Source organism: Anser anser, assembly GCF_964211835.1.
Source record: "Anser anser genome assembly, chromosome: 3".
Lineage (NCBI taxonomy): Eukaryota > Metazoa > Chordata > Aves > Anseriformes > Anatidae > Anser > Anser anser.
Window position 1 is genome coordinate 25,414,916 of NC_139722.1, and position 12,283 is coordinate 25,427,198.

General features: G+C 43.9%; 1 long non-coding RNA gene across 1 annotated transcript; it reads left to right on the plus strand.

The window, feature by feature from the left end:
* The first annotated feature begins 8,779 nt into the window (after window positions 1–8,779).
* Window positions 8,780–10,485, plus strand: LOC310896576. Its single transcript, XR_014581627.1, has 2 exons — window positions 8,780–9,736; window positions 10,272–10,485. It is a non-coding gene; the product is annotated as an uncharacterized lncRNA (long non-coding RNA).
* Window positions 10,486–12,283: the final 1,798 nt, after the last annotated feature.

Consider the following 12,283-nt stretch of genomic DNA (forward strand, 5'->3'; position numbering starts at 1 on the left):
TACACACACACAAACATATATATGCCTGTCATGTGGCATTCTTGAATATTTTCATTTTAAGCATGAAGAAATAGTTAATGCTTAGCAGGTGAGGTAAGAGTTGGAACCCAAACCAAGCTTTGCATTAGTAGATCCCTAAAGGCTCTGTTGTTCAACTATTTGAGGTTTATAGAAAATAACTGCCTAGTTTCTCCTCAATGCCCGTAAATGATTCTTTGCCTCAGATTCTAACCCTTGCTAATACTGCCAGTAACAATAATACAGTGCCCGTGTGGTAAACCAGTCATTCGCATATGTATCTTCTTTAATCTTTGCCCAAATCCCCATTTCCGCGAAAGAATGCATCGGGCACAAAGATAACAGTAGAGGAAATTTAACCCTTGCCCCAAATAACCTGTAACATACTGTAATGTTTTATCACAGGAACTGTACTTTGCACAGTTATGTAAAAAAGAGTATCTGCCTGCCAAACCCTGCTCCCATGCTTGGTGGTGCTGACACCAGAACTCCCTTCGGTTTTGCCCATGGGATCAACTGCTGTCACCCATTTCTTTCCAAAACTAGGGCCATAGGATCTATTGGTGCTCTTGCTCCAGGTGGAGACAGAAAGGGCAGTGCCAAGGCAGTGATGCTGATGTGTTTTCTGTCCACGCACAGCGCAAAGGGGCAGAGAAGGCTGAAAGGGTCACACAGTGTGGGCTATTCTAGTCACACAGCAGATAGAATAACCCGCCAAAAGTCTTCATACTCAACATAATTTCATCTAGAGCTAGTTATTTTCTTCGCAGGCATTGAAAGAAGAAATTGTGTTACCTTTTAACCTCCCTTTTGGTATATGGGTTTTAGTCCCATGGATCATCCTATGAGAAACCCTTGTACTTCTGAAATTTCTCATGACTCCTGTTCCACCAATCTGCTCTAATCTTCCTTTCCAAAAGAGCTGTATAATCTGTGGCATTCCACCAAGGAAAAGGCTTCAACTTAATTGTGTAAGAGTTGCTCAAAATCCCAAATAAAACCCTATTCATTACTATGTGTAACAGGAGGTTAAATTTATTAGTGAGCAAAAGCGTGTTCCAGACATCTCATGAGTAAACCATGTTCTCAGCTAGGTCAGCAAACACTAATGAAGCTGAAATGTCAATATGCCATTTCCATTCTGAACAAACAGACCAAAAAGATCAAAAAAGAAGTGTTGGTCTTCCGCTGAATGGTTCAGGTATTCAAATAATTTTCACAGAATCACAGAATTGTAGGGGTTGGAAGGGACCTCAAGAGATCATCGGGTCCAACCCCCTGCCAAAGCAGGCTCCCTAGAGCAGGCTGCCCAGGTAGGCGTCCAGACGGGCCTTGAATATCTCTAGAGAAGGAGACTCCACAACCTCCCTGGGCAGCCTGTTCCAGTGCTCCATCACTCTCACCGTGAAGAAGTTCTTTCTCATGTTGGTGCAGAACTTCCTGTGCTCCATCTTGTGGCCATTGCCCCTTGTCCTGTCCCCACAAACCACTGAAAAGAGGTTGGCCAAATCCCTCTGTCTCCCACACTTCAGGTATTTGTAAACATTGATGAGATCCCCTCTCAGTCTTCTTTTCTCCAGGCTGAACAGACCCGGGTCTCTCAGCCTTCCCTCATAGGGGAGATGCTCCAGGCCCCGTATCTTTGTTGCCCTCCACTTGACTCTTTCCAATTTTGCATCCTACTTGTATCTTCCTTTGGCAGCTTGTATTCCTAGGAAGATCTTCAGCTCCTGAAAAGAATGGGTGGACTATGAGCTCAGTAGTGCTACTTACTGCCTGTGAGAAACCATATTGCATAAAGGAAGAGCTCTGCAGGTTGCTGTCTCACCACTGCTCCCATATGCCACATCAACACTGCTGTTAGAAGATGTAACCATAAACCATGGGCAGTCGTGGTGTTGTTGGTGTTACCACACTTGTTTCTCAGAACATGTTGCAGAAAGAAAGACATGCTCCTAATTGACCAAGCAGGTTGTGTGGAGGTTCTTCGAAGACAAAAGTGCTACAGCTTAAAAGAAATGCACAGCTCTCAAGGGACATCAAGGTGCTTTGGAAGTGCCTCACTAGATGTTACTGTACATTTTAGGCTTTTAAACACATTTAATATCTGGGCTCTGAGGTAGTTTTCTCTTGAAGTTCTTTATGTTCTCCATATATTACACTATTGCTTACCCCTCTGAGCCAGGCAGTATAATTACTGACGGGCTGCGGATGGCTGTTAAAACAAGTCTATTGGGCAAATAACAGAGAATTAGTGTCTGCAACAAAGCTGCCAAGGGTGAAGTTATGTGTTCAGTCTTAACATGATCTAATAGCTCATTTCCAGGTACAGGAAGAGGCTCTGTGCCCTTCTTGCTGCTCTCCTTGTCTTAGCCCTCTTCTTCTCACTTGCACTGGCTTGTGCACTGGCTTCTGACCTTGCACAAAGCTGATTCCATTTACTGGAAACAAAAGAATATTAAACTGTTAAAAAGGGGAATTATTTGACTCAAACCATGAAGGTACTGAAGAGCACCAAAGCTAATTTGGATTAGGATTGGGGTGGGTCTGTTGGGTCTGGGTCTCAGGAAAGGAAGAAGAGGAAGAGGAAACAAGATCTTTATACCAGTGGCAAGCTGGTGAACCAGCTTTTTTTGTAATGTACCACTGGCCATGAATAACAAAGGACCAAGTTCTGTTCATGCACAGTCCACCCTTAGCACTATTCTGCATACTTTTTTTTTTTATTTATTTGCTCTTATGGATTTGTCTTTCACGAAGTGATTATATGTGGATAAAACTGTGACTGCAATATTACAGGCTAGCCAGCGTGACAACAGCAAGAAGGCTTAGCTCAAAGGGAAGGAGGTCAATAAAATTTGGGTATTTTGTAAGCTCATCTTTCAGCTTCCTCCAAGAGATAACTGCAATATCTCTTGCCATCTCCACAGGACTTAGGTAGGCTATCTTTCTCCATCTTTGTTGTTGTTTTTTTTTTTTTTTTTTTTTTTTGTATCTTAGGTTTCTGGAAACTTCAAAAATAAACTTCTCATATTCCTCTCAAAAATATGTAGAGAAACTATGAAGCTAGACAGCAATTAATAAATGTGCTGCCCAGAAAGATTTTATGTGATTCAGTCAGAGGAAAAGAAAGAAAGCTAATGGTTGTCAGCAAGTAGTAATCACTCCAGTGTTCAAAGTGTTTTCCAGATGAACTCGGGCATTTTCTGTTTCTACTGAAGTCAAAGCCAGTATTTCCATTGGTTGCAGCGAGAGGAGTTTTAATGTCATAAATTCTGAACTGTTCTCTTTTTCAACCTAAAATAATAAAGTATGGTATTATTTCAGAACTGATGTCAGATAACTGATATGTGGATTCATCATTCATTTTAACACTTACCTGACTGTTTCCTCATACTACTGCCAAGGCTGATTTAAAAGAAAGGCACCTCCCAAGCTATCTTCTCTTGAAAGGTCATATAAAGTTTTCCATCTTTTAAGCTCTGCAGGAAATGGAGCTTTAGGCTCATTAAAACAAAACCACAGGAAGAACAACTCATCTTCCTCACGCAACAGCATCTCGGGGTGAGCTTTGCAATGACTCATTGTTGCCTTTGGCACCCTGCATGAAATAGGCATGTGTGGTGGGCAGGTGTGTGGGAGCATCGGGTGTATGGAAGCAGATGGGCTAAATGCCAAAGGCATGTCAAAACACTGACAGCCTCAGTGAAATTGTTGGTGGGGAACAGGGCAGATGCCTGGACACAAGCTACCGAAAGTAGCCAAGGCATCCACACAGTGCTGCAGATACAACGCAGGGCCTCATGGACCCTCATGCCCTCTGTGCTAGCAGCTGGAGGCTAGCCACAATATCCTAGAGTGTTCAAGAGGGCACCTGTGTATGAAAACAAGCATCTTTCTTGAATATATACAAGCACTATTATGTAGAAGTCATGGTTGAAAGATGTAACCCTCCCAGAGAGAACACTTGTTGGTTTTCCTGAACAGATTCTCCTCTGACAACTTTAAGTGGATTATGGGTTTCCAATTTAGCCTCTTTTTAAAAAACAAGGTGTTTGTGTTGCTTTCTACTTTGCTGTAGTGCACCTCTTAGCAGATTGGAAGTGCCGTAGTGCAGCTGCCGCTGCCTTACAGGCGGCTCGCAGCCTAGTGCTCCTGGTACCACAAATACAGCCTTCCTGTTGTCTCCTGGGAAGAGCTTTGCCTTATTCCATGAGTTTTGGCCCATCTGCTCACCTTCAGGATCCTTCTAAGAGAGCAGTCCATTATTCTATGAGCATGCACATAGGCATTGGACATGGTGGTCAATTCTGGGATAGATCAGAGGGGATTGCAAGTTTTCAACTTTGCACGTCGCTCTGATGCCCTGGGGCATTTTTCTGTACTCTGCAAACATTTCCTTCAGTCAGTCAGAAAAGTGGCAGCCTGAGGTCTTTGGTGGAACTCTGCCAATGAGAGGACAAGATGAACTTCTTCGGGGGGTGAGCTGAAAGATGCTGTTCCCTTAAGGGTCTCGGCTGCATTTGCTGCAGAACGTGGAAGGTTCTGAAGACCTGAAAACAAGTTTTTCACAGCTTGGTTGGTCTTTGTGTTTTAGTTTCTTGTCTTGGAATATTGAGTCTTTGCACTCCTCTGCAGCTGAATGTTGCCAGGAGTTGAACTTTCAAAATAAAGCGTTACATTCTTAATTTTCTATTCAGGGTCGTGTTGGGAAAGGGTTTAGTAAGCAATGCAGGTTGCAGCTCTCTGAATGACAGTGCTAATAAAAATCCTGGCTAGACTCTCCGTAAGAAACCTCTGCTGTTCCTGTGCACTGAATGAAGCAGGGATCACTTGAAAGGAACACTAATGCAGTGGTACCATTAAAGAGGTGTATTTTAATATATACACAACAGAGTGCCACGTTAAAGGTGAACTTAATTCTGGTTATTTCATGTGATGTTAGAGGGATTGACTTCGCAATGCTAATTTTCATTCAGTGCAGGCCTATGTTGGGGTTCCTAATTTTACAAGAGAGAAGCTGGAAACACAGGCTTGCTATGTGTATGCCAGCATGTGGACACTTAGGTGCTCATCAGCAAGTTAGATGTTTCAGATTTGCCGTGCTGACCTCTGCTATTTGAACACCTGCACCGAGAGAGGCTGTCCTCCCCAGGGAGTCAGTCAATGCCCACAGGACACTAAGACATGTTCCTACTGCCTCTCACAGATTACTTGCCAGTAAAATAAACCTTCTTATTCCTGGCTCCAGAAGAAGTTGATGTGAACCGAGCACAGGACTACGCAGCTATTTGCCTTTCACCATTTCTTTGTGATAAACGTGCACCTTATGCAGGTCCATCCAATAAGTTGCTGTCTTTTAGCAAAAGCTCATGGTGCTCTCTGGACAAGCTGGCTAATTCCATCTGACATCACATAGCTGTTCTCGTACCACCCTAAAATCTCAGCTTTCTGCTTCAGTGTGGGACTGCTTGGGGTTGAAAGCAATTAACACTTGAGGATGGGTTTCCCTGTGGTTGTTCTTTGTGTCTCTGTGTGCCATACGAAGGTTATAAGTAACCATATATAACCATGGTTATATGGTTATAGTGACAAACTACCTTACTGCATAAGTCAGCAACAGTACTGTGAAAATCAGTTCTTTAATTCCTTAGTAGTCGGAATACGATGACACTTGGAATAATCTAAGAGGATCAAATCTTCTTTAAGAAAACAAATGAACAGATCCTTTTTATGAGTTCCTTTTATTTTTCCTCGACATACCGACAAATGAAGCTGGGAAGATATGGACTTCTTTTGGGAGGAAATTGATCCATTTGCTATCTCTGCACGGCGCTGACTGAGCTATGTCATGCTATTTCACTGTGCTAATAAGAAAGATGAGTGACTCAGCATCTGCAGCTTGTAATTCAATATCAGGTGAAAAGTTTGGACAGCATATCAACATTTCATCCTGATGTTAATGTATTATCTCAAAGAAAGTCCAAAGGGCGGCCTCCTGGAATGTGAATAGATGAATATCTTTAACCTTAATTAGTTTTAAGTTGTCTGCTTGTTTTCTAGTTGGCACCTGTTCTTCCTAAATGATTAAATTACTCACTTGAATTAATAGATTAAATTTGCCACAGACTTTGCCTCTTTCCTACTGAGAGTGGTAGGAAGCGGTATAAACCAGAAAAAATGGATAGTTGTGACAAATGACATTTTCTCTTCTGACTAGTGCGTTGGTTTGTTTTAATCCTTTGCACTGTAAATTATTTCTAAAAGCTTCAAGTGGAAAATCCATCTGTAAACAGACTCCCAGTGCTTACAGGCAGCACAGCTTGCACAGTAGCCACAGGAAAAAAAAATTAGCTGCAAGAATTAAACTCATAGGAATCTCAAGTGACTTTCTTTTTGAAGCATATGCCTGTTTGTGGGCAGAAAGGGGCTGGAGGAGGCAGTCTTGAGATAATTCCCAGGGAATTCACAGTGTAGCAGGAGCTACAGATCAATGCCCAGGTCAGTGAGCAGTGTGGCCCAAATCTACTAATGAATTTCACAAAGAAATGAGAATTTGTCAAGCTGCGTAGTCACTACCAATTCTCTATACAATTACCCATATAGTAAATCCTCTACTTTCTAAAAAAAAAAAAAAAAAGACAGAAAGAAAATCAGGCTCAATGCAAATTCCATCTAAATTTGAAAACACAATTTCTTCGTAACATGGTGCTCAATTTGCTGAAGGAGGTCCTTGATCAATTTTTGTGTTAGCCTCCACTCCTCTGCAAAAACGTAGAGCCCTGCTCTCAGGTTGTGATGAGGGTCAAGTACCATGTGCCCTTCCATACTGTGAAAAGTCCCTTTAATTTCTGTCCAGTCATTCCCTGTTGGCCCTGTTTCACATGAGCAAACTCGCTAGCAAACAAATAACTTCATATTTGCACATTATGCGGGGCATGAAACGCCCATAGCCGCGTGGCACGGAGACAGGTTGCCATTGCACAACTCCCCTCTGCTATCAGCACGGGAAAGCTGACACTCCTTCACCGGGCTAATAAGAAACAGTGCCGAAGACACAGGAGAAAGTCTTCATTTTATTAAAATTTTATGTCTTTTTAACACAGTGCAAGGAATTCTCTTATTTTTCTATTTTTTTCCCATCTAAAATTCCCTAGTTCTCTAATCTCAACTGCCACAAAATGGCATTTTTCTGCAACTCTCGGTGGTCCCAGCAACTTGAACTGGATTATGTGGGCCAGTTCCCTGGGGTTTAGGACCTCTGAAGCTTCATAAGGACTGAAGATTTCCTTCTCCCACTTGTTCCTGCAGGTACAGAAGTCCTGGCTGCAGTATTTCTGCACATGGAGGCCAAGGCACTGGGGGACAGGTGCCTGCAGATGCAGATGGGGAAGTCTCCAAAAGATTGATCTTTAACAGGGAACAGTGGATTCGTTGGACAAACATCTCGTAGACACGCATCATTTCTGAGCAGTACTTCACACCAGAGGGGTTCAGTGGGATGGGACACAGCCTTGCTGTGCTCTCTGCCCGTGAGCCGACATCTCACACTTCCTTTCAGCAGAGCTGGAGGAGTGGAAAGCATGAGATCCCCAGCTTCGTGAGAAGCTTTTATGGGTTTGCAGTTGCATGCAGAGGGACTAGCCTGTGAGCTGGGATGCTCTAGCCTCATCCCGTGTGAGGAATAGCCCGTGTGTCGCGGGGGCTGGAAGGAGGAGCCCCATGTGATGTTGGCAGCTGACTGCTTTGTCTGGCTTTTTGTAAAACTGGTGGAATGAATACTTTCAGAGTCTCCTCTCCTGATTTTTATTTTGTTATTATTATTATTTTTTTTTTAGTTTGTATTCCATTTTAAAACAACTATTGCTATTTGCAAACCATATGACTTGCAGAGCCCGGTAACAGAAGCAGTCATGTGCCCTCCACAGTCATGAAGAAAAAGCTGGAGGACTGTTCTGCCAGGGGTGAGAAGTCCATACAGGGGTAGGAATTGTATCTTTGAGCTGATATTAGCAAGAAACAGCACCAAAAGATGTTCTTCCCTCACTTGCTCAGTCTCACCCTGTCCCTTGCTCTTGGTGCACACGCAAACGCCAAGCCCCGCACAACAGCAGGATGCAGCAGGAGGGAAGCACTGGAGCAGCAAGCGCACGGCCCCTGAGTAAGAGCCCTGGAAGGGATTTCCTGGGCCGCCTCCAGCGCTGAAGAAATGGGCATGGGGCCACCATGAGGATGACAAGCTGGAAGGTGTCCACACCCCAGCTGCCCTGGCATTTTGCTCATGAGGTAATGGAGGAGCATTTATGGCACAACTGTGTCTTTCAGCCCTTCCTTTCACAACGGAGTTGCACAAAGTGGACTTTTGTGTGTGTGTGTGTTGAGAAAGAAATTCAGTAAATGTGCTGCAGAGTTGTGGAGCGCTCGTGGATCTGCTCTGCAGACGTCAGTGGGGACCACTGTGGGCCAGCTCCACGCTTGCAGAAACAGAGGTGTGTGGTAACCCAAGCTGAACCCAGAAAGGGGCATGTAAGAGAAAGCTTCAAGGTCCTTTACAAGGAATGCTTTTATCATTATTATTATTGTTGTAACACAGAACAACTATTATCATCTTGTCGAAACCCATGCTTGTGTGTCTTCTCTTCCATCTTCTGGCTTTCATCACCTTATTTCTTTACCTATGACTGCAAAAACACACATCAATTGCCGGAAAAGCTTGCCAAAGACAAAAAGGTAAGTGAACTCGTTTACCTTTGCAGGATAAGACAGCTTGTTGGTACTTGCTGTCAAGCAACGTGCAGTGTTTTTAACAGCTGGGAAGATGGCGGTGACACCGGCATTGGGGAGCCTTGTTTTAACTGCACACACACGTGCAGCGCTGCTGAGCAGATGGGGAGGGCTCGAAAAGAGGCAGAAAATGGCCTGAGGTCTGGAAAAGCTGCTGTGTAGATTTTTTTAAAACTATTAAAGTGATAAATGCAATTTTCTGAATTTAATTTTTCAAAGAAAGAAGGTGTCTCAATTTGAGACATGCTATCTTTTTCAGTGTATTCTCTACTTTGATGAATAGTTCTGAATTTTATGCAGGAATTATTGTGTGCATCTTTTGGCAGTTTTTCATGTGGGAGATCAGACCTTAAATATTTCAATCTGATGTACAGGCCTGGAATCTACAACAGATTGAGTGATGCAAAAAATAATGTATTCATTAAACATAACATCTTCCTCTGTGGAAATACACACAAATTTATTTTTATTTTCTCTCACTTCCACAGTATTTTTTGATTTTTCAGCTTAGCATCCTGAGGAAGGAAGTCTTCGGTGATCACATCTGTCCACCTGTCCCCCTCTAGTAACTTTCAAACCAACTTTAAATCAACTTTCAGATCAACTGCCGAATTTTAGCATTGTACAATAGTGTGGCGCACAGCTCACAGGCACTGGAACAGGATTAATTTCACCTAAGTTTAGCCTTTAGACACGGTATCAGTGTCCTCATCTGAGACAGTCACCTTAGGTTGTCCTTACAGTTAGTGGAGACCAGCTGGCACCTTTCAGCATGATGCAAGCGACCTGATTTAGACGTCTATTTTGGGGTGGGATGAATCACAGACTAAGACTGCCTTCCTCTCCGTACCTACCGTTCAGTCGGGATGATCGGTTGAGATGAAGAATGGCTAATAGTGGAGTTTTCTACAAGACTTCTGAGGACCGGCTGTAGGTAAGAAAGGAAATGTAATGTCTCCCTTGAGGCAAAAGCTGAAGCGTGTGCACAGCAGCGGCGGTGTCTGGGGAGCACGTGCCCCATGTCGGGAGCTGGAGGGAGCTCACGGTGCCCTTCACCGAGCTGGTATTTAGGTGAGTGCACTGCCAAGGTGAGGAGAGTCATGCAGGGCTTTTGGGCCAGGAGAGCTGTCAGGGTTATTGCGTTGGGTGGGTAAGAAAATAAGACACGAGTTCATAAAAACAAGACTTCACCGGATTTACTGCTCACAGAATTAATTGCTTTTCCCCGTGAACTCACCACAACTCCGCAGGCTGTGACTGCTCAGATAAAACCACTTCTGAAATAACCCTTTCATCATCCAGAGGCCAAGTCCTACCTCTGATCAACATACAATGCCAATTTCCATTTCCAACTTAGTCATTTTCAAACAAACACTTCTGTGTTTTTCCTTACAGCCGCTCTCTCCCCTTAGAAAAAGCCACTATAAACACTTTCAAACTAACTCATTCTTTTCTCTGAAATTCCCCAGGCCTGCCTAAGCCCTGATGATGACTGAGTGGTTGCTCTGCTGAGACTGCTGCCTGGGACTGACCACCTCCATTTCCTGTTGCTGTCCATTTGACGGCTCCCAGTCCAAGTTCTCTGGGCCAGAGCATCTCACTGCTGTGTGTGGTAGAAATCTTGGTCAATAAACCTAAGTTTGTAAAATCTATGGAAATGCAAATAAATAAATAAGAATACATTACTGTTCTGGTTCTGCTCTGAATGCATGAATGTTGGTGGCATTCATTCTAAAGTGAAGGGTCTGGGGCTTGTTATGACAATGTCTCTAAAAGAATCACAGAATGGTTTGGGTTGGAGGGGACCTTACAGACCACCTAATTCCACCCCCCTGCCATGGGCAGGGACACCTCCCACCAGACCAGGTTGCCCAAAGCCCCATCCAGCCTGGCCTTGAACACCTCCAGGGATGGGGCATCCACAGCTCCTCTGGGCAACCTGTGCCAGTGCCTCACCACCCTCTGAGTAAATAACTTCCACCTTATATCTAATCCAAATCTCCTCTCTTTTAGTTTAAAGCCATTCCCCCTTGTCCTATCAGTACACTCCCTGACAAAGAGTCCCTCCCCAGCTTTCCTGTAGACCCCCTTTAGGTACTGGCAGGCAGCTATAAGACCACTCCTCTGAAACGTTGTCTGGTTAAACTCAGTCACTTGGTTGTTTGTATGAGGAGAGAGAGAAGTAGGATCGAGCCATACCTGCAGGAGGGGCAGATGCTGGCAACAGCAACATCTCACAGGAAGAAACAAGAACACAGGAGGCATATCTCAAGAGCCTGCTAACCCCGGTGATATCACTGAATGAAAAGAGTCATCCCCACCCTAACAACCTTCATAAAGTTGTGCTTTGTCACGGTGACTTTCTGCATTTAATAAAGCAGGGCATTAATCAAGGTTGGCCTTGGTGAAAAGGCAGTTGCTCCCACAAGCATGTTCTCTTCTCAGGATCACTCATTAATGCATATTTATTTAATAATTTACTTTCTGGGTATAATTCCATTCATGTTCACTTTTTCATTATCAGCAAAGCGTAACTCATTGCCCTGCTTTTCAAAAGGCAGAACTGGGATAGCTCGGTGTTTGCTCAAAGCCAGGGAGTGCATCAGTGACTCATCAGAAGAGCAGTTTGAATGGCAGGCAGTTTTTGTCAACATTTAGTTCCAGGAAAATCAAAATAAGTCATACAGGCTGGGAGAAAAACTTCAAAACAAATGGATTGGAGCAATCAGTCCCAAGCTGATGCTGTCCATAATTTGGCTTGGAATTGTACTCTGTATGACAAACAGTGAATGCTGGTTCCTCCCTTCATCTGCAAAAGCTTCATTCTCTATAAATCTACAGCAGGCGTACTGCCCATGGTCCATGATTCCTCCTTTTGGGTATCTCTGTCCTCCCGGTGGGACAGCAGAAGGAAGCATGGCACACGGCATGCATGGCACTTGTTGCCATCCTCTTGCTGTCAAAACACAGGTCTTCTGGTCATGATATAAATGAACAACTCATCCCTCAGAGCTTTCCAGTTTAACGGCTGCCATCCATGTCCTTGGGTACCAATACTGACCATTCCTTTGTCCTTACTTTGCTGCTTTGTCTGGTGCTCTCACGTATTTTCATTTCTGCTTCACCTGTAGCTATCTGACTGTTCTTAGTCTTTGCCATAGGGTTGCCTTCCAGAACTGTCTTGCAAAACACGGCTGATGCCAGTTTTCAGTCACTTGGAGTAAGTCAGATATGGGAAGGCTTGAAAGGACTCTCTGAACTGCCTGTATGCATGCGCATCTGTTGTAAGGCTCAACAGCATAAGCTGTCCCTGAACAGATAGTTCAGGTTGCCTTGTGGTGGGTGAAACAAAAGCTGGTGGGAGTCTGCAATTAAAAGGCACAACAGCCTCGAAACAAAACGTCAAACCAAAGCAACCTTCAAGAGGAGGTACAGATATACAGTATCTAGAGAGGAATCCAGTTCAACATGAATACCCTTA